This window comes from Pseudophryne corroboree, chromosome 1 (genome assembly GCF_028390025.1).
Source record: "Pseudophryne corroboree isolate aPseCor3 chromosome 1, aPseCor3.hap2, whole genome shotgun sequence".
NCBI classification, from domain to species: Eukaryota; Metazoa; Chordata; class Amphibia; order Anura; family Myobatrachidae; genus Pseudophryne; species Pseudophryne corroboree.
This window is the reverse complement of record NC_086444.1, coordinates 190,665,881-190,690,449: the sequence shown is the minus strand read 5'-3', so window position 1 is coordinate 190,690,449 and position 24,569 is coordinate 190,665,881. Positions and strand designations below refer to the sequence as shown.

The 24,569-nt window shown below is 46.9% G+C and overlaps 1 long non-coding RNA gene across 1 annotated transcript in view; it reads left to right on the top strand.

Moving 5' to 3' along the window:
- Nucleotides 1-24,569, top strand: part of LOC135049868 (uncharacterized) — a 229,836-nt gene that overhangs the window by 10,700 nt on the left and 194,567 nt on the right. The window contains exon 2 of the long non-coding RNA XR_010241504.1: nt 8,543-8,677. This is a non-coding gene — a long non-coding RNA (uncharacterized LOC135049868). The remainder of the gene's footprint in view (nt 1-8,542; nt 8,678-24,569) is intronic.

The window sequence follows — 24,569 nt, the reverse complement described above, 5'->3', positions numbered from 1 at the left end:
GGACCGGCTGGAACCGGGACGGACTGACCAGGCGGAGCCTGGAGTATTGCTGGACCGGCTGGAACCGTGACGGACTGACCAGGCAGGGCCTGGAGTATTGCTGGACCGGCTGGAACCGGGACGGACTGACCAGGCAGGGCCTGGAATATTGCTGGACCGGCTGGAACCGGGACGGACTGACCAGGCAGGGCCTGGAGTATTGCTGGACCGGCTGGAACCGGGACGGGCTGACCAGGCAGGGCCTGGAGTATTGCTGGACCGGCTGGAACCGGGACGGACTGACCAGGCTGGGCCTGGAGTATTGCTGGACCGTCTGGAACCGGGACGGACTGACCAGGCTGGGCCTGGAGTATGGCTGGACCGGCTGGAACCGGGATGGACTGAGCCCTTTCTTCACGGGGCTGAACTAAGGCAGGAGCCCCCTCTTCACGGGGCTGGGCTAAGGCAAGAGCCCCCTCTTCACGGGGCTGGGCAGCACTCTGTAGAATCTCTGGCTGGGCAGCACTCTGTAGAATCTCTGGCTGGGCAGCACTCTGTAGAATCTCTGGCTGGGCAGCACTCTGTAGAATCTCTGGCTGGGCAGCACTCTGTAGAATCTCTGGCTGGGCAGCACTCTGTAGAATCTCTGGCTGGGCAGCACTCTGTAGAATCTCTGGCTGGGCAGCACTCTGTAGAATCTCTGGCTGGGCAGCACTCTGTAGAATCTCTGGCTGGGCAGCACTCTGTAGACTCTCTGGCTGGGCAGCACTCTGTAGACTCTCTGGCTGGGCAGCACTCTGTAGACTCTCTGGCTGGGCAGCACTCTGAAGACTCTCTGGCTGGGCAGCACTCTGAAGACTCTCTGGCTGGGCAGCACTCTGAAGACTCTCTGGGGCTGGACGCTCTGAACCTCTCACTGGGGCTGGACGCTCTGAAGACGCCCCTCCTGGGGCTGGACGCTCTGAAGATGCCCCTCCTGGGGCTGGACGCTCTAAAGACGCCCCTCCTGGGGCTGGACGCTCTGAAGACGCCCCTCCTGGGGCTGGACACTCTGAAGACGCCCCTCCTGGGGCTGTGGACACGGACTCCTCTGTGACTGTAAATGGCTTGAACATTCTTCTCTGGACACCCAACTTGGGATAAGGTCTTTTAACCACCGGACCCCAGTCATAAATTTGAGTCTCTCTCAGAAGAGTAGCCTTCTTGATACCCCCGTCAGCAGCAGAAGGATCGGATACTGTGGATGACTTGTAGACATGAGCACTATGATACTGAGATTTGTCACTATTACCTGGCTTGCGAAGAATGCAGTCTTTAACAAAATGACCAGAATTTCCACAGTAAAGACAGAGATGTAGCTCCTTACGCCGCTGACGTTCAGCTTCAGAGAGCTTGGGCCGTGGATAGCTCTGATGAAAAACTTTCCCTTGCGCAGAGGAAGAGACTCTATTTACTGGATGGGACAAAACAGGATCAACAACGTTGGTAGTATTCCTGAGGAGATCAGGCATCACAGAGAGAATACTAGGCAAAAGTTCTTGTAACTGTAGTAACATCTGGTAGAAAATCTGCAGTTGGTCAGGAGTCTTAGAGCAGAAGGTCAGAGAATCTCTGGAGAAAGAATTCCGCTGCAGACACTGTGCCAATTGATGCTGAGTCGACTCCAGACCTTCCAAGCGTCCTGCAATATTGCTTAGGAGGTCCTGCGTCAGACAAACACTTTCGGCCGGGTCCATGTGGCCAGTTCCTACTGTCATGACTAAGGTTTTGTGAACCCGGTGCTAGCGAAGTCTGCGCGGGCGACTGGAGGACTACACGAATACCACCACTGACCTGGTTTGGAAGTGTTGTGGACTCGGGGTCTCTTCCGGTGACTGGGAAGAGGAACCGCGGCAGAGATGGCCGAATCCAGGTTCTCCTCATGCAGGATGAGGTCGGCAGACAGGAAGCACGTGTGGGCGCTGAAGGTCTCCTTAAAGACAGAACTGGAAAGGCGCTGATGAATCAGTGAAGAATAACAGGTACAACTGTGCTAAAGGGCACGGGGTGCTTGGGGACACTGAGATGCTTGGAGACACTGAGGTGCTTGGAGACACTGAGGTGCTTGGAGACACTGAGGTGCTTGGAGACACTGAGGTACTTGGAGACACTGAGGTACTTGGAGACACTGAGGTGCGTAGAGGCACTGAGGTGCGTAGAGGCACTGAGGTGCGTAGAGGCACTGAGGTGCGTAGAGACACTGAGGTGCGTAGAGACACTGGGGTGCTGAGGCACGGAGGTGCTGAAAGCACGGAGATGCTGAGGCACGGAGGTGCTGGAAGCACGGAGGTACTGAGGCACGGAGGCACGGAGGTGCTGGAAGCACGGAGGTGCTGAGGCACGGAGGTGCTGAAAGCACGGAGATGCTGAGGCACGAAGGTGCTGAGGCACGAAGGTGCTGAGGCACGGAGGTACGGAGGCACGGAGGTACTGAGGCACGGGGATACGGGAGCTCTGGAGATCACAACCTTAGGGAGCTCAGCTAGAATGCTCACACATAGCTGTGTGTGACACAAGGAACTGGCCCCGTTTCTAACTCAGCCTCCTGATTTATACTTCCTGGTCCTTGGTGATTGGTGAGCAGGATTAGGTGATGCAGAGAGTCTCAGGCTGGCAGAGGATTAAACAACTCTGGGTCAGGTGAACAGTCACTGTCATGTGACTACTCTAGCCAAGGCTGTGATGTAGAATGAGGCCTAGCAGGCCGAGAGAACACTGAAGCCTGGACTACTGCAAAACACAGGATGCTGGCTTTTAGACCTAAAGTTCAGATTACTGAATTCAGCCTCACACAGGAGATCACCACAGGTGGAGCTAATTAACTATTACCTCTCAGGCAGAGAACTCAGGAAAACTCAGTGCTGACAAGCTGTTTAACTCCGTGAGTGAAAAGACACAGGATCCAGGACAGATGGCAGGGGTAAGTCACCAAATATAAAACCTACAGTCAGGATTGTGACACTAATAGGACTAAGTCCATAGAACATTTATTTAATATTGCAATCCACCTGCGGCTGAATGCTAAGTTATATCGACCAATAGTGGGCATATTTTTAATCCTAAAGCCCCTGGGGAGCTGTTTGGATTTATAATAATCTGACAATGTGATGCCGTGATACAGATAATCGCATTCATGTTGTTTTAATTTGAGCCACTGTTTAAAGATCACCTCTGGGATTAGTGCTGCCGCGTCGTCATCCAGTTGTTGTTTAAGTAAAATGTTATCTGCCTCCATGTCAGAAAAGCTTAAAGTTTCTAGTGCTCCCATAAAGGAAAGGTCAGACATCAATTTCATCACATTCACGGGAGTAGCCATAATGGTAGCAGTACTTGAGTTATAGTCACTATTAGTGCTAAGTGACTTTGCTGTAAACTCAGATCACCCAGTGATGTAAAAACAAATGCAGAACTTAGATCCGTGTTGACAGATCTCAGTAGGAGAACATAGCTTGAGTAGTACGCTATTTGTCAAGAGTACCGACAGAAACACCATTTTAAGGAATGACAGTTTTCACCCCTTGCCTCTCCGTAATAGTTTGCCCTATTCACAGATGTTGAGGGCTAGACGTATCACATCAGATCCCACCATGGTTGATCCAGCTTTGGATCAAATGGTAAATAAATTTCTAGAAAGAGGATATGATAGACAGCTATTAGAGAGTACTAAAAACAGAGTGTTAAACATTCCACGAGCAGACACTCTCAAATATCAGTCCCATGCAGTGCCAAATAGTGTTCCAGAAATAGTCCCATGGGTGAGTCAATATCCGGACAAGAGCTCCACCCTCACCAAAAAGGCCAAAAAATGGTGGCCTATGGAAAATAGTGATGGGGATCTACCCCTATTGCAGCAAGCTAAATTACTGCCTAGCCACACCAGAGGTAGGAATTTAAAGGACCGGCTGGTCAAACTTGACATTACAGGAATGGATAAGAAGAATCCATCTCACTTTCTAAGCAGGAGGAATGGTTGCTATAGATGCTTAGGGCGTGTGACCTGCAGAGCCCTATCAGTTGGCAACACATTTTGTCACCCTCATACAGGGAAGCGATTTGAGATAAAACATCCAGTTACATGTAGTACCACTTTTGTCGTTTATATGCTGACCTGCCCTTGCGGGTTGGCATATATCGGCAAAACACAGCGCCAATTCAAAGAGCGTATGGCGCAACATAGGACAGCAATTAGGCATGCTTTAGAGACAGGCAGTAGCGACCAGCCTGTCGCTAGACATTGCAGTGAAGCTAGACACAGCATAGCAAGTATGAGAGCAATAATCATAGACCACGTCCCCTTGAAAATTCGGGGGAGGAGGGGAACCGAGCTAAAATTTTACTGCAAAAAGAATGCAGGTGGATTTTTGTCCTAGATACAATAGCACCTCGAGGGTTAAATGAGAGCCTTGGGCTACAATGCTTCCTGTAATTGTATGTTGTTAACTGCCAAGCATCTATTATCCATCAATAGTGGGAACTAACGTTATGGTGAGCATTATATTATATATGTCATTACTGATGGTAATATTAAGTTGATACACTGTATAGACTTTAGTGTTATTTGCTGTGGCGTTTTGGTTTTAACGTGTCTTCAAACATGAATTGTTTATGTGTTGCATAGCAACCAGGCAGTGTGTTCTGTATGCGCCGGAGGGCGCCGCCTGATGACGTCATGGGCCCCGTTCGGCTGTGTGAGGATACGTGACCGGCGGGAAGACCCGCGATGCAGAAGGCTGGCGTCCTCCAGGTGAGACAGGTAAGACTGCTTGATTGCGCTTGGGGGAGGGTATAAATGTATGTTGTATGACACTTTGTATTTATGTTCATGTTGTCCCTGACGACGGGGGTATCCCCGAAACGTAGGATCGATTAAAGGACCGTTTTACTTTTCTATAAGAAGCCTGGTGAGTGCCGCTTATTTGCCTACACTACAATAGCTCCAAGGAGCTTAAGATGGCACCGCAGCAATTATAACATTATCCAGGAGGGAGTGCCGGACAACTGGACACAATACAATTGGAAATAGCTGGCTGTGTGCTACAGAGCTGTTTCCCTGTCAAGGCACCCGTGGACCATTGCTAAATCCCTTATTGCAGCATATTGTCAGCACGGATCTAAGTTCTACATTTGTTTTTAAATCACTGGGTGATCTGAGTTTACAGCAAAGTCACTTAGCACTAATAGTGACTATAACTCAAGTACTGCTACCATTATGGCTACTCCCGTGAATGTGATGAAATTGATGTCTGACCTTTCCTTTATGGGAGCACTAGAAACTTTAAGCTTTTCTGACATGGAGGCAGATAACATTTTACTTAAACAACAACTGGATGACGACGCGGCAGCACTAATCCCAGAGGTGATCTTTAAACAGTGGCTCAAATTAAAACAACATGAATGCGATTATCTGTATCACGGCATCACATTGTCAGATTATTAAAAATCCAAACAGCTCCCCAGGGGCTTTAGGATTAAAAATATGCCCACTATTGGTCGATATAATTTAGCATTCTGCCGCAGGTGGATTGCAATATTAAATAAATGTTCTATGGACTTAGTCCTATTAGTTGTTGAGGAGGCCACGAGAGAATTGAATGTGACGAAGTCCAAATTATTGGAATTTGAAACTACTCACAAGAGTACTCTACTTGCTGATACTAGCATTAATTGGATGGACCGCCTCAATACGCAGATGGCTCAATATAAAGGAGAGCTAATTGCTTTCAAAAAAGAAAAATTGTGGAAAGTACAGCTCGATTATGAACAGCGGAGAGTGTACTCATGGGTATCCAATACCAATCCCCCGGATGATAGATCAAGAGCTTATCAATATCGGAGACAGAGGACCCGTTTTAGAGACACAGAGGGGTCCAGTACGTCCCTAAGTGAAGCAGAAGCGGCACCAAGTACTCCTATTAATCCGGCCCACCCTTTAGGGGTCTTAACCAGATCGGCCATTCGTCCAAAAACCAACGCAAGAGGACGAGGCGGGCGCGGCAAAACCAAAGAATATACAAACAAAAAACCTCCACGCCGATAGATGATTTAGTGTTTAATCTTTCTTCTACACCTTTAACCTCTGCAGAACACCGCATATTATCTAAAGGACGGTCATTTGTACCCACTACACATATGGATCCATTTGAGTGGAAAGTGAGTACATATAAACTCAATAGAACGTTATGCTTAAAGGATCATTTCGGCAAACAAATAGATCAAGTCCCATCAGCAACCGGTAGTGACATTCCTCCACAATTAAAGAAAATTTTACCAAGACCTAAGTTTGATCCCATGACACAAAACCCCTCTATACGAACTTTTACACGGCTTTTGGACATAGAGGGTCAGGAGATGATCAGGTCACCCGGTCAGGCTAATAACCTTAGCAAGGAAGAGATGGCGGCCATGAAATCTCTGTCAGAACGGAAAGATATTATTATCCGCCCCGCCGACAAAGGCGGTGCGGTGGTGGTACAGAATTTAGAAGATTACAGATTTGAATGTAACAGACAACTATTGGATACCACTACTTATGAGCTATTACCTAAGGATCCTAGTGGGGTGTTTAAGAAAGAATTGGATACTTTATTACTACAGGCAGTCAGAGATGACATTATTAATGATCAACTACGATTGGCATTAACAGTTGACTGTCCGGTCGTGCCTCTATTCTATGTGGTCCCAAAAGTTCATAAAGACCCTCAAAAACCCCCGGGGCATCCCATTGTATCGGGGAGAGGTTCATTATATCAACCCATCTCTGTATTTTTGGACTCTATCTTAAATCCATGCATTAAATTAATTCCTTCTTACTTACAGGATACAACAGCATTGTTGAATAAATTGAGTGATGTGGTGGTCACTCCTGATTCGGTGGTATTGTGTAGTGTAGACGTGGCTAGCCTCTAACCTGCATACCTCATGATGCGGGTATATGGGCAGTCAGGTCACTTATAGTGGATAATCCTTACTATGTAGGACCACCGGTGGATTTTTTTCTAAAATTGCTTCTCGTGGTGTTGACACGCAATTTCTTTCTACATGATGGCAGATTTTATTTACAGAAGGCGGGCTGTGCAATGGGGTCCTCAGTGGCCCCATCGTACGCGAACGCATTCATGTATGCTGTTGAACAACGACTATTTTGGAGCCATGGTACATTATTGTCTAATATCCAACTATATGTCAGATATATAGATGACTTGCTCATTGTTTGGTCTGGTACTGTAGTAGACCTTCGCAAGATATTGGATGAGCACAATCTGTCTGATAGTGCGGTGAAACTGTCATATGATATTAGTATGGAGTCAGTACATTATTTGGATGTTAAGATCTCAGTAGGAGAACATAGCTTGAGTACTACGCTATTTGTCAAGAGTACCGACAGAAACACCATTTTAAGGAATGACAGTTTTCACCCCTTGCCTCTCCGTAATAGTTTGCCCTATTCACAGATGTTGAGGGCTAGACGTATCACATCAGATCCCACCATGGTTGATCCAGCTTTGGATCAAATGGTAAATAAATTTCTAGATGAGGATATGATAGACAGCTATTAGAGAGTACTAAAAACAGAGTGTTAAACATTCCACGAGCAGACACTCTCAAATATCAGTCCCATGCAGTGCCAAATAGTGTTCCAGAAATAGTCCCATGGGTGAGTCAATATACGAACAAGAGCTCCACCCTCACCAAAAAGGCCAAAAAATGGTGGCCTATGGTAAATAGTGATGGGGATCTAACCCTATTGCAGCAAGCTAAATTAAATGCCTAGCCACACCAGAGGTAGGAATTTAAAGGACCGGCTGGTCAAACTTGACATTACAGGAATGGATAAGAAGAATCCATCTCACTTTCTAAGCAGGAGGAATGGTTGCTATAGATGCTTAGGGTGTGTGACCTGCAGAGCTCTATCAGTTGGCAACACATTTTGTCACCCTCATACAGGGAAGCTATTTGAGATAAAACATCCAGTTACATGTAGTACCACTTTTGTCGTTTATATGCTGACCTGCCCTTGCGGGTTAGCATATATCGGCAAAACACAGCGTCAATTCAAAGAGCGTATGGCGCAACATAGGACAGCAATTAGGCATGCTTTAGAGACAGGCAGTAGCGACCAGCCTGTCACTAGACATTGCATTGAAGCTAGACACAGCACAGCAAGTATGAGAGCAATAATCATAGACCACGTCCCCTTGAAAATTTGGGGGGGGGGGGGGGGGGGGACCGAGCTAAAATTTTGCTGCATAAAGAATGCAGGTGGATTTTTGTCCTAGATACAATAGCACCTCGAGGGTTAAATGAGAGCCTTGGGCTACAATGCTTCCTGTAATTGTATGTTGTTAACTGCCAAGCATCTATTATCCATCAATAGTGGGAACTAACGTTATGGTGAGCATTATATTATATATGTCATTACTGATGGTAATATTAAGTTGATACACTGTATAGACTTTAGTGTTATTTGCTGTGGCATTTTGGTTTTAACGTGTCTTCAAACATGAATTGTTTATGTGTTGCATAGCACCCAGGCAGTGTGTGCTGTATGCGCCGGAGGGCGCCGCCTGATGACGTCATGGGCCCCGTTCGGCTGTGTGAGGATAAGTGACAGGCGGGAAGACCCGCGATGCAGAAGGCTGGCATCCTCCAGGTGAGACAGGTAAGACTGCTTGATTGCGCTTGGGGGAGGGTATAAATGTATGTTGTATGACACTTTGTATTTATGTTCATGCTGTCCCTGACGACGGGGGTATCCCCGAAACGTAGGATCGATTAAAGGATGTTTTACTTTTCTATAAGAAGCCTGGTGAGTGCCGCTTATTTGCCTACACTATAGATATATATATATATATATATATAGTGTATTCTTAAATCCGGCACTCCTCGCTTCCTATTCAAACCAGACCCGGTGCCATCCTAAGTAGTACTGAATGATCTCTAAAGTTAGTTGGCGGCACCCATAGGTACAAAATATTAGAAGAACAACTGTATCACTTTTACGTTTCGGGTTTATTGTCAGTCCTGATGACATTTTTTTTACAATAAAACTGAAACGTAGAAGTGATACAGTTGTACTTCTAATTTGTACCTATGAGTGCCGCCAACTAACTTTGGATGTATATATATGCATTGCCAGTGGATGGAGCACTCTAGAAGGCTTAAATATTTGTGTGCGTGTGTGTGCGTGCGTGCGTGTGTGCGTGCATGCGCACGCAATGTTGTGCTCACTACCTCCGGCCTTCTTGTGTGATTTTGTGCTAACTTCTGCCATGTTTGTAGTGTGCTGTATGCAATGTGTGCCCCTTGCTGCCACCATGTATGTAGTGTGCTGTATGTAGTGTGTGCCACCATGTGTGCAGTGTACTGTACGTAATGTGTGCCCACTGCTGCCTCCATGTATGTAGTGTGCTGTATGCAGTAGCGGATCTTGCCACGGGCAAGCAGGACTTTTGCCGGGGCGCCGCACCATGGCAAGATCCGCTACTGAGCCCCCCGCCACTGTGACCCCCACTGCTGTGCCCCCCGCTGGACCCCCGCTGTGAAGGGATCCAGACGCTATGCGTCTAGTTTCCCTTCGTGGAGGGGACCTTTGCTGTGCGGTGCGCGATGACGTCACACATGCACACCCTTCCATGCAAGAGGGAAAATTTTAGTGAGTATACAGATCCTCAAATCAGTTGCGTCAGGGTGGGATCCCTGTGGAAACCTGTGGACATAGGAGAAATACCGTTATCAACGGTAAGTTCTTACCATAACGTATATTTCTCTGGCAGGGTCCACAGGTTATCCACAGGATATCAATGGGATTTCCCAAAGCAATTTTTAGTGGTGGGGACGCTCCTGATTAGACAGGAGAACCTTACGCCCGAATTCAGCGTCATGAGAGGCAAAATGTCTAATGGATGTGTTAATGGAAGACCATGTGGCTGCCTTACATATCTGTTCTGCTGAAGCACCATGTTGTGCTGCCCATGAAGGACCTACTTTACGCGTAGAGTGAGCAGAGACATTAGCCGGAACAGGGAGATCAGCTCGAGAATATGCTTCTGAAATCGTCATTCGAAGCCATCTTGCTAGCGTCTGTTTAGTAGCAGGCCATCCCCTCTTGTGAAATCCGTAGAGAATGAAGAGAGAATCTGTCTTTCTGATGGCACTGGTACGAGCCACGTAGATTCTTAATGCACAGACTACGCCCAGCGACGCTTCTCCCGCAGAAAGTCCCGATACCTGAAAAGCCGGGACTACAATTTCTTCGTTAAGGTGAAATTTAGATACCACCTTAGGAAGATAACCAGACCTAGTTCTGAGACCTGCTTTATCTGGATAAAAAATCAGAAAAGGAGATTTACATGACAGCGCTCCTAAATCTGACACTCTTCTAGCTGATGGAGGAACAAAAGGCGGTTGAATGCGCAGCATTCCCTAGAAAAAAGTACGCACATCCTGTAAATTGGCAATTTTCTTTTGAAACCATTCAGTGAATGCTGATAATTGCACACTCAAGGAAGCCACCTTCAAACCTTTATCCATTCCTGCCTGAAGGAAATCTAAGACCCTTGATACTCTGAAAGATTTTGGGTGCATACTTCTTTCACTGCACCAATGAATATAGGTTTGCCATATTCGATGATAAATGTGAGCTGAGGAGGGTTTCCTTGCTTTGAGCATAGTTTGAATTACCTGTTGTGAGAATCCTTTTGACTTCAGGATAGAGGTTTCAACAGCCACGCTGTCAAAGACAGTCGATCCAGATGCCTGTGATAACAAGGACCCTGCATCAGTAGATCTGGACGTTGAGGGAGCAGAATTGGAGCATCCATCGACATTCTCTGCAGATCTGTGTATCAATGCCTTCTGGGCCAAGCCGGAGCTATTAAAATCACGGCACCCTTTGCTTGCTTTATTTTTCTCACCACCCTGGGTAACAGGGTTATCGGAGGAAACAGATAAGCCAGATGAAAGTCCCATTTCACCAATAAGGCGTCCACAAAGATCGCTCCGGGATCCCTTGTTCTTGACCCGAATGTGGGCACTTTGTTGTTCAGACGGGATGCCATGAGATCTATCTCTGGCAACCCCCATTTGTCTACTAGAGTCTTAAAAACCTCCGGGTGTAGAGCCCATTCACTTGCTTGAATGGTGTGTCGACTGAGAAAGTACGCTTCCCAGTTTAGGACTCCCGGAACTAACACTGCGGACAATGCTGGAAGATGAAGTTCTGCCCACCTTAGTATGTGACTTACCTCCTTCATTGCTTTTTGGCTGCATGTTCCTCCCTGATGGTTGAGGTACGCTACTGCCGTTGCATTGTCCGAGTGGATCTGGACTGGTTTTCCTTGCAGAGTGTCCTTTGCCTGAATCAGTGCCATGTAAATGGCCCGAAGTTCCAACAGGTTTATTGGCAGGCAACTTTCTTCTGTGGTCCACTGTCCTTGGAACCATAATTTTCCGGACACTACTCCCCAGCATCCGTTGTCAGGATCTCCCAATCTGAAATCCAAAAGGGTCTCCCCTTGTGTAGATGGGATGTCTGCAGCCACCAGGCTAATTACCTTTTTACCTTTACTGGAAGTACAATCATCTGTTTCTTTATTGTCTGATGTACTCCATTCCATCTGGCCAGAATCAGACGCTGCTGAGGGCTTGAGTGGAATTGTGCATACTCCACCATGTCATATGTTGACACCATTAAACCCAACACTCGCATTGCTGCGGGAATTTATATTGTTTGACTGTGTAACAACTCCTGAGTCATTAACTGCACCTTGGATATCTTGTTCCGAGGTAAAAATATTTTCTGCAGACTTGAATCCAATACAGCCCCCAAGTGAATCATCCGTTGTGACGAAATCAGAGATGACTTTGCCCAATTTATGAGCAATCCGTGCTTCTGTAGACAAGTTATTGTCTGTTGGAGATGGCTTAAGAGCAATTCCTGGGATTGTGCCAGGATTAAAAGATCGTCGAGGTATGGAAAAATTCTTATCCCTTGCTTGTGGAGATAAGCTGCCATAACCACCATAATCTTGGTAAATACTCTGAGGGGCTGTGGCTAACCCAAAGGGTAAGGCCTGGAACTGAAAATGTTGCTGGAGGATGGCGAACCTGAGGTAACACTGATGAGACAATGCTATAGGAACATGCAGGTAAACATCCTGTATATCCAGAGATACCATGTAATCCCCTGGTTCCATGGCCAAAACTATGAAGCGTAACGTCTCCATGTGGAACTGTGGTACCCAAATGTATTTGTTTAACATTTTGAGATTGAGAATGGGCCGAAACGACCCATTTGGCTTCTGAACCAAAAACAGGTTGGAGTAAAATCCCTGTCCCCGTTGTGCAGGGGGTATTGGAATAATTACTCCTGACTGAATCAATTTCTGAACTGCTTCTTGCAGGGCTCTGGCCTTCGCCTCTATTCGAGACGGACTGGTGCAGAAGAACCTTTGAGGAGGCTGCTTCTTGAAAGGAAAAACATAACCCAGGGATACCGCTTCTTGCACCTAAGCATCTGTTGTCGACTGCTGCCATATGTGTGCAAACTGAAGATGTCGGCCCCCTACCATGGGGTCCCCCAGATGGAGGCCTGCACCATCAGGCTGATGGCTTATTCTCTGGTTTGGAAGCTGGCCCTCTGGTGGCCCTTTGCTTCTTTGCCTTACCAAACTTATTGTATTGGGGCTGCTTAGAATCACTTTTTCCTTTTGTTTTTCCTTGCGACCGAAATGGCCGAAAAACCGAACCCCTAGGCCTGGGGTTATAATTGGCAGGAAATCTGACCTTCTTGGATTCTGATTCTGACTCCAGAATATCTGTCAATTCCTTACCAAACAGAATATTCCCAACAAAAGGCAAAGATTCCAGAACCTTCTTAGATTCTGAATCAGCATTCCATGTACATAGCCAAATTGCTCTACGAGCAGCTTCCGTTAAGGCTGACGCTTTGGAAGCAATAGTACCCATATCTATTGCCGCTTCTTCTAAGAATACCGCAGCCTGCTTCATGTGGGCTATATGGGATTCCTGCTCCCTAGTAGGTGCCGAAAGCCCGTCTTCCAGTACGTCAGCCCATTCAGCTACCGCCTTTGCCATCCAAGCTGAAGCCACAGCTGGCCTTATGACTGCCCCTGACAGAGAAAATATGGTTTTCAAAAACCCATCCACTCTTCTGTCTGTGACATCATTTAATGATGTTGACGGTAAAGGCAATATAGATTTTCGCACTAATCGAATGACGTGCGTATCTACCTTAGGAGGCACTTCTCTTTTTAAACAGTCCCCAGTTGGAAAAGGGTAATAAGAATCCCATTTTTTTGGAATTCTATATTTTTTATTGGGTGTAGCCAAGCTTTTTCCATGATTTCCGTCAGCTGATCTGACCCTGGAAACTCGACCCTAATTGTTTTGGGACGTTTAAACACAAGTGCCTTAGTTTTTAACACTGGTTCTGCTGAATCCTCTAGGGATAGAATGGCCTTCATTGCTCCAAATAATTCAGCTATATCCTCTGAGCTGATACCTTCTACCTGTTCTTCATATAATGCTGAAGCAGAGTATATAGAGCTATCATCATCTGATGTATCATCCTGTGTAGCCTGTGAATTTGATGATATTTTTACACTCGGTTTATCAGCTTGTTTCCTTGGAGAAGCTGTTGGGGCTATACCGTAAGAAGGGAGCTGCATGTATGGGTTAATAGTGTACCCTACTCCTGTATTGAAGCTGTAGGGATTACCCATTCAGCTCTACTGAACAAGGTCTGTGCAAACATAGCCCAAGGTGGATATAACTGCCTTTGAACAGGGATCTGCCTTGCAATCTGCTGAAACGCAAAACAATTTGTACATAACCCATCATGTGCCAGATCCTGAGAGGGTAATCCCACTTTGCAGGACAAACATGTTACGAGTGTTGGTGTTACTGTTAATGTAACCTTGTCACTTTTGCCGCTCTTAGACATGATAAATAATCAGTTTTTCACAGTGTACTACACAATTTGTGACTGTAATCACTTTACTATATTAAAGTGATATCAATCTGACCCCATCCCATGCAACAGCATTGAGGCTCAGAAGAAACCACTGACAAACATATATAAAGTCAGCAATCACACTAGCAGTCAGTCACATGTTATATATTAGTCATATGAGCATATTATCAACTACAAACACATTTGTACAAAGTATGTAGGAGTACATATTACTGAATTCTGTTTTATACAGATCTTTAACATATTCAGACGCATTGCGAAGAAAACCACAGTATTGTACACAGACTCATATGCAATAGGCACTAAAATTTAACTATTCATACTGACAAAAGTAGATAGAAATTTAGTGCTGTATAACCCGTACTCAGTAGAGTGGGATACAGGGAGACTCACCCCACTTCCAAGATCGATCAATACGTTAGAGAACGCTGAGTGGATCCAGACTCTACTGGTGTACACTGCCGCTCCGGAACTTTTAGTGAACACAGACGCACTGTGCATGCAGACGCACCAGTCATACAGACGCCTGTACTGCGACTGAGTCTCCTCACGGTAGCACTTAGTGTACACAGATGCAGCGACTACGCTGCGACCGAGACCCCTCGTGGTAGCGTCTGAGACGGAAGTGAGGCAATCAGTTCATGGCGGGAAACCGACGGAAACTGGCCATGAACTGGGGGGAGGGGTGACCAGGACAGCGTCTGACTCCCCACCGCTGACATCAACCCTAGGGATCGCAGCCTCATACTAATCCTGGTGCCTTATGATCCCTAAGGCCTAGTGCTGGAGCACCCGTGGTGGCAGCGGGTAAGCGTTGCTGGAGCACTTGTACCGCGGGTAAGCGTTGTTGCGACCCGGCGGAGAGTTGTTGGAGCGACTCTTTCCAATATGCGTGTAAGACACTGTTAGGAAAGATCACTCAGAAAACGTAGTAAGACTATAAAAATAAAATAAGAAAGCTTAGGGCTGCCATGAAACAGCAGCCCTCTGACCATGGTCCGGCTCCTGCTGCACCAAACAAAAAATGGATTTGCCTGAGCCAGTAGGTGGGGATATATGGACGGGCCCATTGCATCCTGGGAGGACTGAAAGCTTGTGATCGTTTGGTGCCAATCCACTGTCGCTCCATCATATCCCATTGTTATCCTGTGGATAACCTGTGGACCCTGCCGGACAAAGACGTATGTAGTAGTGTCCACATTATATTAGAAATGAATGCTCCCAGCAAGAGACACTGCGGAAAAGTGCAATCAGGCTCCTCTCTTCACGCCAGCCACAGCCGCCAGAGGAGGATATGTGATGTGGCGTCATGACATCACCGTTGTGCTCCCAGTAACCCTGACAAACTGGGAGGCGCTGTCATGCTGCCAAGCATCATGGTCTTGTTACTTTGTGGTGCATTATAAATGTGGTAATGGCGATCACGGGTGAAAAGTGTGTGGCAGGTGGTACTGAGTACACGCTGCCATATTCTTAAGGGTACTCCGTACCCGAGTGTACCCGCATACTTGCACCACTGTATACATCTAATGCAACTTTCATTAGGGCCTGTTACCTAATGGCATCAACTGATGCTTTCAAATCTTTTTTTTTCCACAGTACAGCACATAAACTGGAATATAGAAACAGTGGTTGCATAACAACAAAGGTGCTATGTAACCTATCCTTTCAGCACCCTCCCCATGCTGTGCCTTTAGAGGTGATTTTACATTGCCCAGAACCTTCGGACCCACATGCAAATCATGTCACTTCTGTGATTTACAAGGAGGAAACAGTCCATACTTTCTAGCTCTCCCTCACTTTCAGGGAGACTTCCGGAAATAATGGTGATCACCCTGACTCCTTTTAGAGTCTAATAATCTCTGTGAGGTCGTACTGGGTCTGTATAACACAGTGATGACATCATTACTCTCCACTCATCATCATGGAGGAAACATTCCTAAAAACGTGTGTAGTAGGGTTTGCCGGCAGCCGGGCTCCCGGCGACCAGCATACCGGCGCCGGAAGCCCGACCACCGGCATACCGACAGCGTGGCGAGTGTAAATGAGCCCCTTGCGGGCACGGTGGCGCGCTACGTGCACCACACTATTTATTCTCCCTCCAGGGGGTCGGGGACCCCCAAGAGGGAGAAAAAGTGTTGGTATGCCGGGTGTCGGGATTCCGGCGCCGGTATACTGTGCTCTGGGATCTCGACAGCCGGCAACCTGAAGACCACCCCTAAAAACTATAACACTTTGGGCGAAATGTGATAGGGTACGAGAGTTTGTGGGAGTGTAAACTCGTATGTACTAGCTGCGAGTTTGGTGCAAGTTTGTTCCAAAACTCGCACAATGTAATAGAGTGCAAGTTTCAGGGTACTGACATAACTCACATGCGACATAACGTGAGATTTCAGTAGAGCGCATGGAAATCTTGCAAATCGGAATGCAAGTTACATTACATATAAGAGTTTTAAACAAAGTGGTCCCCAAAAGTCACATGACATGCATCTCACAGTTCCTATATATGTCGCACCTCTGCCATTTTGTCCTTTAATAGGTTTTTTGAAGGAGACAGTGTAGGTGTGGAGGAGGTTTGACAGTGAGAGTTTGTTCTGGTCAGTTTGCTGGATACCTTTTAGGAGAAGGAGGTGAAAGTCACCTAACCTGAGTTTGAGGAGAACAGTGGCGAGGAGCAGTAGAAGGAAGAGTCTGCTGTGTCTTGCCCTTGGAAGAGAAGAACAGGGTATAATGTGACAAGAACCGAGCCTAATGTGTGCTTCAGTTATGAGGGGAACAGTGCACTGGTACACGCAATGGTGCCAGTGCATGGTAGACACCTAGGAGCACAGTCACATAGAACAACTAGAGATGAGCGCCTGAAATTTTTCGGGTTTTGTGTTTTGGTTTTGGGTTCGGTTCCGCGGCCGTGTTTTGGGTTCGAACGCGTTTTGGCAAAACCTCACCGAATTTTTTTTGTCGGATTCGGGTGTGTTTTGGATTCGGGTGTTTTTTTCAAAAAACACTAAAAAACAGCTTAAATCATAGAATTTGGGGGTCATTTTGATCCCAAAGTATTATTAACCTCAAAAACCATAATTTACACTCATTTTCAGTCTATTCTGAATACCTCACACCTCACAATATTATTTTTAGTCCTAAAATTTGCACCGAGGTCGCTGTGTGAGTAAGATAAGCGACCCTAGTGGCCGACACAAACACCGGGCCCATCTAGGAGTGGCACTGCAGTGTCACGCAGGATGTCCCTTCCAAAAAACCCTCCCCAAACAGCACATGACGCAAAGAAAAAAAGAGGCGCAATGAGGTAGCTGTGTGAGTAAGATTAGCGACCCTAGTGGCCGACACAAACACCGGGCCCATCTAGGAGTGGCACTGCAGTGTCACGCAGGATGGCCCTTCCAAAAAACCCTCCCCAAACAGCACATGACGCAAAGAAAAAAAGAGGCGCAATGAGGTAGCTGTGTGAGTAAGATTAGCGACCCTAGTGGCCGACACAAACACCGGGCCCATCTAGGAGTGGCACTGCAGTGTCACGCAGGATGTCCCTTCCAAAAAACCCTCCCCAAACAGCACATGACGCAAAGAAAAAAAGAGGCGCAATGAGGTAGCTGTGTGAGTAAGATTAGCGACCCTAGTGGCCGACACAAACACCGGGCCCATCTAGGAGTGGCACTGCAGTGTCACGCAGGATGTCCCTTCCAAAAAACCCTCCCCAAATAGCACATGACGCAAAGAAAAAAAGAGGCGCAATGAGGTAGCTGACTGTGTGAGTAAGATTAGCGACCCTAGTGGCCGACACAAACACCGGGCCCATTTAGGAGTGGCACTGCAGTGTCACGCAGGATGTCCCTTCCAAAAAACCCTCCCCAATCAGCACATGATGCAAAGAAAAAAAGAGGCGCAATGAGGTAGCTGTGTGAGTAAGATTAGCGACCCTAGTGGCCGACACAAACACCGGGCCCATCTAGGAGTGGCACTGCAGTGTCACGCAGGATGTCCCTTCCAAAAAACCCTCCCCAAACAGCACATGACGCAAAGAAAAAAAGAGGCGCAATGAGGTAGCTGTGTGAGTAAGATTAGCGACCCTAGTGGCCGACACAAACACCGGGCCCATCTAGGAGTGGCACTGCAGTGTCACGCAGGATGTCCCTTCCAAAAAACCCTCCCCAAATAGCACATGACGCAAAGAAAAAAAGAGGCGCAATGAGGTAGCTGACTGTGTGAGTAAGATTAGCGACCCTAGTGGCCGACACAAACACCGGGCCCATTTAGGAGTGGCACTGCAGTGTCACGCAGGATGTCCCTTCCAAAAAACCCTCCCCAAATAGCACATGACGCAAAGAAAAAAAGAGGCGCAATGAGGTAGCTGACTGTGTGAGTAAGATTAGCGACCCTAGTGGCCGACACAAACACCGGGCCCATTTAGGAGTGGCACTGCAGTGTCACGCAGGATGTCCCTTCCAAAAAACCCTCCCCAATCAGCACATGATGCAAAGAAAAAGAAAAGAAAAAAGAGGTGCAAGATGGAATTGTCCTTGGGCCCTCCCACCCACCCTTATGTTGTATAAACAAAACAGGACATGCACACTTTAACCAACCCATCATTTCAGTGACAGGGTCTGCCACACGACTGTGACTGATATGACGGGTTGGTTTGGACCCCCCCAAAAAAGAAGCAATTAATCTCTCCTTGCACAAACTGGCTCTACAGAGGCAAGATGTCCACCTCATCATCACCCTCCGATATATCACCGTGTACATCCCCCTCCTCACAGATTATCAATTCGTCCCCACTGGAATCCACCATCTCAGCTCCCTGTGTACTTTGTGGAGGCAATTGCTGCTGGTCAATGTCTCCGCGGAGGAATTGATTATAATTCATTTTAATGAACATCATCTTCTCCACATTTTCTGGATGTAACCTCGTACGCCGATTGCTGACAAGGTGAGCGGCGGCACTAAACACTCTTTCGGAGTACACACTTGTGGGAGGGCAACTTAGGTAGAATAAAGCCAGTTTGTGCAAGGGCCTCCAAATTGCCTCTTTTTCCTGCCAGTATAAGTACGGACTGTGTGACGTGCCTACTTGGATGCGGTCACTCATATAATCCTCCACCATTCTATCAATGTTGAGAGAATCATATGCAGTGACAGTAGACGACATGTCCGTAATCGTTGTCAGGTCCTTCAGTCCGGACCAGATGTCAGCATCAGCAGTCGCTCCAGACTGCCCTGCATCACCGCCAGCGGGTGGGCTCGGAATTCTGAGCCTTTTCCTCGGACCCCCAGTTGCGGGAGAATGTGAAGGAGGAGATGTTGACAGGTCGCGTTCCGCTTGACTTGACAATTTTGTCACCAGCAGGTCTTTCAACCCCAGCAGACTTGTGTCTGCCGGAAAGAGAGATCCAAGGTAGGCTTTAAATCTAGGATCGAGCACGGTGGCCAAAATGTAGTGCTCTGATTTCAACAGATTGACCACCCGTGAATCCTTGTTAAGCGAATTAAGGGCTCCATCCACAAGTCCCACATGCCTAGCGGAATCGCTCCGTGTTAGCTCCTCCTTCAATGTCTCCAGCTTCTTCTGCAAAAGCCTGATGAGGGGAATGACCTGACTCAGGCTGGCAGTGTCTGAACTGACTTCACGTGTGGCAAGTTCAAAGGGCATCAGAACCTTGCACAACGTTGAAATCATTCTCCACTGCGCTTGAGACAGGTGCATTCCACCTACTATATCGTGCTCAATTGTATAGGCTTGAATGGCCTTTTGCTGCTCCTCCAACCTCTGAAGCATATAGAGGGTTGAATTCCACCTCGTTACCACTTCTTGCTTCAGATGATGGCAGGGCAGGTTCAGTAGTTTTTGGTGGTGCTCCAGTCTTCTGTACGTGGTGCCTGTACGCCGAAAGTGTCCCGCAATTCTTCTGGCCACCGACAGCATCTCTTGCACGCCCCTGTCGTTTTTTAAAAAATTCTGCACCACCAAATTCAAGGTATGTGCAAAACATGGGACGTGCTGGAATTTGCCCATATTTAATGCACACACAATATTGCTGGCGTTGTCCGATGCCACAAATCCACAGGAGAGTCCAATTGGGGTAAGCCATTCCGCGATGATCTTCCTCAGTTGCCGTAAGAGGTTTTCAGCTGTGTGCGTATTCTGGAAAGCGGTGATACAAAGCGTAGCCTGCCTAGGAAAGAGTTGGCGTTTGCGAGATGCTGCTACTGGTGCCGCCGCTGCTGTTCTTGCGGCGGGAGTCCATACATCTACCCAGTGGGCTGTCACAGTCATATAGTCCTGACCCTGCCCTGCTCCACTTGTCCACATGTCCGTGGTTAAGTGGACATTGGGTACAACTGCATTTTTTAGGACACTGGTGAGTCTTTTTCTGACGTCCGTGTACATTCTCGGTATCGCCTGCCTAGAGAAGTGGAACCTAGATGGTATTTGGTAACGGGGGCACACTGCCTCAATAAATTGTCTAGTTCCCTGTGAACTAACGGCGGATACCGGACGCACGTCTAACACCAACATAGTTGTCAAGGCCTCAGTTATCCGCTTTGCAGTAGGATGACTGCTGTGATATTTCATCTTCCTCGCAAAGGACTGTTGAACAGTCAATTGCTTACTGGAAGTAGTACAAGTGGGCTTACGACTTCCCCTCTGGGATGACCATCGACTCCCAGCGGCAACAACAGCAGCGCCAGCAGCAGTAGGCGTTACACGCAAGGATGCATCGGAGGAATCCCAGGCAGGAGAGGACTCGTCAGAATTGCCAGTGACATGGCCTGCAGGACTATTGGCATTCCTGGGGAAGGAGGAAATTGACACTGAGGGAGTTGGTGGGGTGGTTTGCGTGAGCTTGGTTACAAGAGGAAGGGATTTACTGGTCAGTGGACTGCTTCCGCTGTCACCCAAAGTTTTTGAACTTGTCACTGACTTATTATGAATGCGCTGCAGGTGACGTATAAGGGAGGATGTTCCGAGGTGGTTAACGTCCTTACCCCTACTTATTACAGCTTGACAAAGGGAACACACGGCTTGACACCTGTTGTCCGCATTTCTGGTGAAATACCTCCACACCGAAGAGCTGATTTTTTTGGTATTTTCACCTGGCATGTCAACGGCCATATTCCTCCCACGGACAACAGGTGTCTCCCCGGGTGCCTGACTTAAACAAACCACCTCACCATCAGAATCCTCCTGGTCAATTTCCTCCCCAGCGCCAGCAACACCCATATCCTCCTCATCCTGGTGTACTTCAACACTGACATCTTCAATCTGACTATCAGGAACTGGACTGCGGGTGCTCCTTCCAGCACTTGCAGGGGGCGTGCAAATGGTGGAAGGCGCATGCTCTTCACGTCCAGTGTTGGGAAGGTCAGGCATCGCAACCGACACAATTGGACTCTCCTTGTGGATTTGGGATTTCGAAGAATGCACAGTTCTTTGCTGTGCTGCTTTTGCCAGCTTGAGTCTTTTCATTTTTCTAGCGAGAGGCTGAGTGCTTCCATCCTCATGTGAAGCTGAACCACTAGCCATGAACATAGGCCAGGGCCTCAGCCGTTCCTTGCCACTCCGTGTGGTAAATGGCATATTGGCAAGTTTACGCTTCTCCTCCGACAATTTTATTTTAGGTTTTGGAGTCCTTTTTTTTCTGATATTTGGTGTTTTGGATTTGACATGCTCTGTACTATGACATTGGGCATCGGCCTTGGCAGACGACGTTGCTGGCATTTCATCGTCTCGGCCATGACTAGTGGCAGCAGCTTCAGCACGAGGTGGAAGTGGATCTTGATCTTTCCCTAATTTTGGAACCTCAACATTTTTGTTCTCCATATTTTAATAGGCACAACTAAAAGGCACCTCAGGTAAACAATGGAGATGGATACTAGTATACAATTATGGACTGCCTGCCGACTGCAGACACAGAGGTAGCCACAGCCGTGAACTACCGTACTGTACTGTGTCTGCAGCTAATATAGACTGGTTGATAAAGAGAAGATGTCTATGTAACTATGTATGTATAAAGAAGAATGAAAAAAATCCACGGTTAGGTGGTATACAATTATGGACGGACTGCCTGCCGAGTGCAGACACAGAGGTAGCCACAGCCGTGAACTACCGTACTGTACTGTGTCTGCAGCTAATATAGACTGGTTGATAAAGAGAAGATGTCTATGTAACTATGTATGTATAAAGAAGAATGAAAAAAATCCACGGTTAGGTGGTATACAATTATGGACGGACTGCCTGCCGAGTGCAGACACAGAGGTAGCCACAGCCGTGAACTACCGTACTGTACTGTGTCTGCAGCTAATATAGACTGGTTGATAAAGAGAAGATGTCTATGTAACTATGTATGTATAAAGAAGAATGAAAAAAATCCACGGTTAGGTGGTATACAATTATGGACGGACTGCCTGCCGAGTGCAGACACAGAGGTAGCCACAGCCGTGAACTACCGTACTGTACTGTGTCTGCAGCTAATATAGACTGGTTGATAAAGAGAAGATGTCTATGTAACTATGTATGTATAAAGAAGAATGAAAAAAAACCACGGTTAGGTGGTATACAATTATGGACGGACTGCCTGCCGAGTGCAGACACAGAGGTAGCCACAGCCGTGAACTACCGTACTGTACTGTGTCTGCAGCTAATATAGACTGGTTGATAAAGAGAAGATGTCTATGTAACTATGTATGTATAAAGAAGAATGAAAAAAATCCACGGTTAGGTGGTATTACAATTATGGACGGACTGCCTGCCGAGTGCAGAGACACAGAGGTAGCCACAGCCGTGAACTACCGTACTGTGTCTGCTGCGACTGGATGATAAATGATATAAAAAATATATATATATCACTACTGCAGCCGGACAGGTATATATTATATATTATATAATGACGGACCTGCTGGACACTGTCTGTCAGCAGAATGAGTTTTATTTTTATAGAATAAAAAAAAAAAAACACACAAGTGAAGTCACACGACGAGTGTTTAACTTTTTCAGGCAATCACAATATAAGTATACTACTAACTATACTGGTGGTCAGTGTGGTCAGGTCACTGGTCAGTCACACTGGCAGTGGCACTCCTGCAGCAAAAGTGTGCACTGTTTAATTTTAATATAATATGTACTCCTGGCTCCTGCTATAACCTATAACTGGCACTGCAGTAGTGCTCCCCAGTCTCCCCCACAATTATAAGCTGTGTGAGCTGAGCAGTCAGACAGATATATAATATATATAGATGATGCAGCACACTGGCCTGAGCCTGAGCAGTGCACTGCACAGTGCACACAGATATGGTATGTGACTGACTGAGTCACTGTGTGTATCGCTTTTTTCAGGCAGAGAACGGATATATTAAATAAACTGCACTGTGTGTCTGGTGGTCACTCACTATATAATATATTATGTACTCCTGGCTCCTGCTATAACCTATAACTGGCACTGCAGTAGTGCTCCCCAGTCTCCCCCACAATTATAAGCTGTGTGAGCTGAGCAGTCAGACAGATATATATAATATTATATATAGATAATAGATGATGCAGCACACTGGCCTGAGCCTGAGCAGTGCACACAGATATGGTATGTGACTGACTGAGTCACTGTGTGTATCGCTTTTTTCAGGCAGAGAACGGATATATTAAATAAACTGCACTGTGTGTCTGGTGGTCACTCACTATATAATATATTATGTACTCCTGGCTCCTGCTATAACCTATAACTGGCACTGCAGTAGTGCTCCCCAGTCTCCCCCACAATTATAAGCTGTGTGAGCTGAGCAGTCAGACAGATATATATAATATTATATATAGATAATAGATGATGCAGCACACTGGCCTGAGCCTGAGCAGTGCACACAGATATGGTATGTGACTGACTGAGTCACTGTGTGTATCGCTTTTTTCAGGCAGAGAACGGATATATTAAATAAACTGCACTGTGTGTCTGGTGGTCACTCACTATATAATATATTATGTACTCCTGGCTCCTGCTATAACCTATAACTGGCACTGCAGTAGTGCTCCCCAGTCTCCCCCACAATTATAAGCTGTGTGAGCTGAGCAGTCAGACAGATATATATAATATTATATATAGATAATAGATGATGCAGCACACTGGCCTGAGCCTGAGCAGTGCACACAGATATGGTATGTGACTGAGTCACTGTGTGCTGTGTATCGCTTTTTTCAGGCAGAGAACGGATTATAAAGTAAACTGCACTGTCCTCACTAGTAAACTCTCTCCACTCAGTCTCTACACTTCTACAGTAACAGTACTCCTCCTAGTCAGCTCCAGTAAATCTCTCTCAGTCTCTTATAATCTAAATGGAGAGGACGCCAGCCACGTCCTCTCCCTATCAATCTCAATGCACGTGTGAAAATGGCGGCGACGCGCGGCTCCTTATATAGAATCCGAGTCTCGCGAGAATCCGACAGCGTCATGATGACGTTCGGGCGCGCTCGGGTTAACCGAGCAAGGCGGGAAGATCCGAGTCTGCTCGGACCCGTGAAAAAAACCATGAAGTTCTGGCGGGTTCGGATTCAGAGAAA